General features: G+C 38.8%; 1 non-coding gene across 1 annotated transcript; it reads right to left on the reverse strand.

The window, feature by feature from the left end:
• Positions 1–2,556: 2,556 nt before the first annotated feature.
• Trnav-cac lies at positions 2,557–2,629 on the reverse strand. Its single transcript has one exon. It is a non-coding gene; the product is annotated as a tRNA-Val (tRNA).
• Positions 2,630–4,398: the final 1,769 nt, after the last annotated feature.

A 4,398-nucleotide genomic window follows, 5' to 3' on the forward strand; every position in this document is an offset into this window, starting at 1 on the left:
AAACAATAAATCTACAAGGTGTCAAAATTTAGAGTGTTCACGCGCTCTTGTGCTCTTACACAGCTACCGCCACTGCCTGTTGTATATACAAATGGTCCCTAGCACAAGGGCTACCCAAAACACTCCATCCTACCTTTCTAACACCAACAGAACCTGAGGTATGAACAAAAGATTTCTGCTTTATCACTGGGGTTATGCAAAACCGTGCCGTTTTGCATTGCATTTTGCATTCAAACTTGCCGTGGATAATGTTATGTCTTTATTCTCGCAGTTGATATAATATTACGTGGTGGTCAGTATCAGTTTCCAGGGCCGTTGCTACCATTAGGCAAGACCAGGTGGCCGCGTAGGGCGACAAGCTTTTAGGGGCCGCAAAAGGTGCAAAAATTTAATTTCAAATCAAACAACGAAAAAGCTGAGCCAATGACAAGGAAAAATAAAAAGAGGCAAAGTTAAAACACCGCATTGTTTCAAAAGTACACGGAACGGATACTACGACAAAAGTAAACACATTGCTTCTAGCTACCTCAAAACTAAGGCACTTACTACTGAATACGAAACAAACATGACCATGATTCGTCTCGGTCGAGAAACTAGTGGAGCACAATAGCTGGCTTGCGATCATGTTGCGACTTAATACCATACCTCCCTCACTCTCTCTTTTTATTTTTGTCTATGCAGATCATTTGTCAAGCATCAGTTGTATTGAGTGGTTCTACTGATGTTTTCATTTATACTGTTATTTCCTGTGGATAATCGAACACATATTCACAAGCATATCTAAAAGGAGGAAAAGGTAAGTGTAGTTCCTCATACCAAGACAAAAATACGAGTTGGTATTTGCTGTAAGTCTGTCTCCGAGTGTCTGAGACTCCCAGTACGAGAAAACAACATTTTCTTCCCTCAAACAAATTTCAGAAATTGAGAACAAAAAATAAGAAATTGAGGGCATTTGTTGTCCCTGTCAGTTTTAAAGGGACTGACGACAAAGCTTGAAGACTGAGGATTGTCCCGTGGAAACGAGGACAATATTTGCAGCGGCCCTGTTCGTTTATGAATCAATCATCTGTATAAATTCAAGTGGCTTGCAAATAGATTCTCTCTCTCGCAAGGACATTCTTCAAAAGTTTGTAAATTTATCTTTCCGTATTCTTGCACTGTAATGTTCGAAGGTGATGGTAAACGATCTGAAATTCTTCAGAAGTTAGTAAATTTATCTTTCCGTATTCTTGCACTGTAATGTTCGAAGGTGATGGTAAACGATCTGAAACGATCTTTGCATTTATCCATGACGATTAACTTTGTATTCTTTGTTTATTCATGCACTATCATACGTTTGGCATTCGCGAATTTATTATTTTACATATTTTCGCAAATTCCACCTTATCTACATGTGTGAATACTTCAGATACAACATGCAAAGCGTCCTCCATTCACTTTTATTGCAATGCTATGATGGTATATACATAAACAGTGCTTACAGTTATCTTCTGTAGGCACTTTTCACTAATTCAGGCAAAGCATCGCAAATGTAGAATTTCGAATATACGACGGCAAAGCAAAGACGGCTTCATCGAAAGCTATAGTTTGCACCACACAAGCTCTCTGTTTTTAGCTTCCGTGTTAGTGGGTCACATTCATTGTCTAGGGGTATATTTTGGAGCATAGACCAGGTTCATAATATTACAGGAACACGCAGGCTCAGTCAGAAGGAATTGCAGGGTTAAATTTAACCAGGACAGTGAGAAAATGAAAATTTAAAGAGGAGTCAGGCGAGGAGATTCCATATCACTGAAACTATTCTCAAAAGCCCTAGAGCATGTCTTGAGCAACCCAAACTGGGAAAAATAAGACATCTTCATTAAACTTTTCCAAATTACCTTTATTTTGCTGATGTCATTGTGCCGTTTGCCTTTAGTGCAAATAAACTCAACGGGGGGAACAACTTAATTGACTCAGTATTGGAATTAGGTCCGAAAGTGATAATAATTGCAGCAACTCTAAACTAATGTATAATCAACTTACAGAAAGAAAATAGTATGGATTGACAATGAGATTATAAAACTATGAGTGAGGTTTTGTATTTATGGCAGCTGAAGGCAACAGCAAAAGATACCGTATAAACAGAGTACTAAAAACGGTATGAAAACTAAACAAGAGTTTTAAATCAAACCTCCAAAATGTCTGAAACACCAAGTTTACAATCACTGAGACGTGAATTTTATTCCTGGTTCCATCTAAATTAGAACAATCAAGAGATGCCAAATGGGCAATGCGAAGAGAGAATGGAAGACCACACACATGGATCTGAGAAACATTCTTGTCACGTTATCTTCAGAATGAAAGATAAGACTGCTTTAATATTTGGCAAAATGAATAATTAATTTAAACCATTATGAAACTAAGAAATCTAGGTAGTCCCAGTAATTTCCCGACACACCTAAAACAAATTAATAAAGAAGTATGGAGCGTCCATTTCCTTCAGAAATACTAATGTTTAATTACGTTTTCACTGATTAATGTCTGTTACCAATGAAAAAAAGAAAGTAAAAGTAATGTTTCCGCCCGGGATCGAACCGGGGACCTTGCGCGTGTGAAGCGCACGTGATAACCACTACACTACGGAAACCGTCTGCGCACATTGCCCGTTATAAAGCTTCAAAGCTGCTGGAGGCTCTGCAACCTCTTCTTTCTTTGTTTCTATGTAATTATATTTGTGTGCCTTTGTGCATGCGCATGTGTGTGTGTGTGTGTGTGTGTGTGTGTGTAACGGGTACTACCTTCCTTGACCACAACTGCCACAGTTCCACTGCAGTGCCCCATGTTAATGTGGCAAAGTACGAACTGCACCCAGCATGAACTCTTGACCTTCAAATTTAGAGCATTTTAATGACATGTTTTCTTGTAAATCGTAACATACCAATCGTCTTTTCACTGCATCTTCAATACCATAAAAAGAAATACTGATACAACCATTTAACAGTTCTCTATTTGCATTTATATTTCGGTGCATAACGGCATTCAGAGTTACAAGACATAAGCACATTGCATAGCACTGATTCACGTAAACTTTGTTTCAATTTTTAACTATAAATGGAATACTGTGGCCTCAGAATACAGTGTAAATAGCACCCACTCGAGGAACAGATCAAACATTTACCGTGTTATGATACGCACTCGATTCATTCAGGGTAGAGAGCACAGGTACATAGAATATGTACCATTGCAGTGAATATTCAGTGAATTATGAGCAGCTCGGTTGTCTGACACATAACATTTAGAGAAAACCAACTCATACGCCTGTGTCTACAGCGCTTAATATAAACACTACCTACAAACAAAGTCTTAGCGCGCAAGTTGTGACGTCACCAGTGTCGCCAACGAGGCCTACAAGAAAGATTCTTGTGGGCCTCGTGTCGCGAAGTTTGCTGTTTTCCCATAAATCTGGTGGTTTTAAGTACCTGCATGGTGTGCAAATTGTGCACCTAGTGGCTAGTGGGAATTGTGGTGGATTTTAAAAATATTTGGGTAGTTTTACAGCAAAATTATTTTTAAAATCGCTTGATCTATGCAACATACAGAAACAGCACTGTTTAATTTTTTGACTTCTAGTAGCGCTAAAATTTATATCAGATAAACGTTTATTTAGGTATAAAGTAGTAACTGTAAAAAAAATGTGTAAATAAAACTTACGTTAAAGTAACACATCCCACATCATTACGAAATGTCGTATTCATGATCTGTGGAACAAGTATTTATGTATGTATGTATGTATATATGTATGTAATACACGTTATTCCGTCTTCGTTCTCATATCGTTGTGCACCCATATTGTTATGCACTATAGTATTAACAAATACCCATCTGCATGCATAGTACATATTATTCGAACGCTTCTACTTGGCAATCTGGGAGGGGAAAGAGGGGAGTTAGGCCTATGGTTGCGTAAGATACCGATACAGGTCGGACCTGAATTACCATGTTTACGACAATGCAAACTTCAAGAAACAATTGCGCCTTAGCCGTTACCGAATGCTTTGCGTACCCGCTTTGCTTTGTTTGTGCATTGCTCGCTGTTTCCGATCTTATTTTAAAACGAATGCAGAGATTGATCTCGATCTGTTGCGGTGTTCGAATACGACCCTCACAACACAAGAACGGATCAGAGAACCATGTGACCATTAAGTTATTCCATCTTTCGCAGAAGCGGAGAACAAGAGCGTTGGCTGCCAGCCCTGCAGTTTTAAGTCCTCCTTTTTTTACGTTCACCGCCGACTGCCAGGGCTCAGGATATTGTGTGTGTAATACCTGCAGTTCGGGCGTTAAAGTAGTATCTTTTTTTACGTCAGTGAATGTTGTTTTAGTGCTTAAAGACACTCTTCAGGAATTCAGATTCGA

This window comes from Schistocerca piceifrons, chromosome 7 (assembly GCF_021461385.2).
Source record: "Schistocerca piceifrons isolate TAMUIC-IGC-003096 chromosome 7, iqSchPice1.1, whole genome shotgun sequence".
NCBI lineage: Eukaryota > Metazoa > Arthropoda > Insecta > Orthoptera > Acrididae > Schistocerca > Schistocerca piceifrons.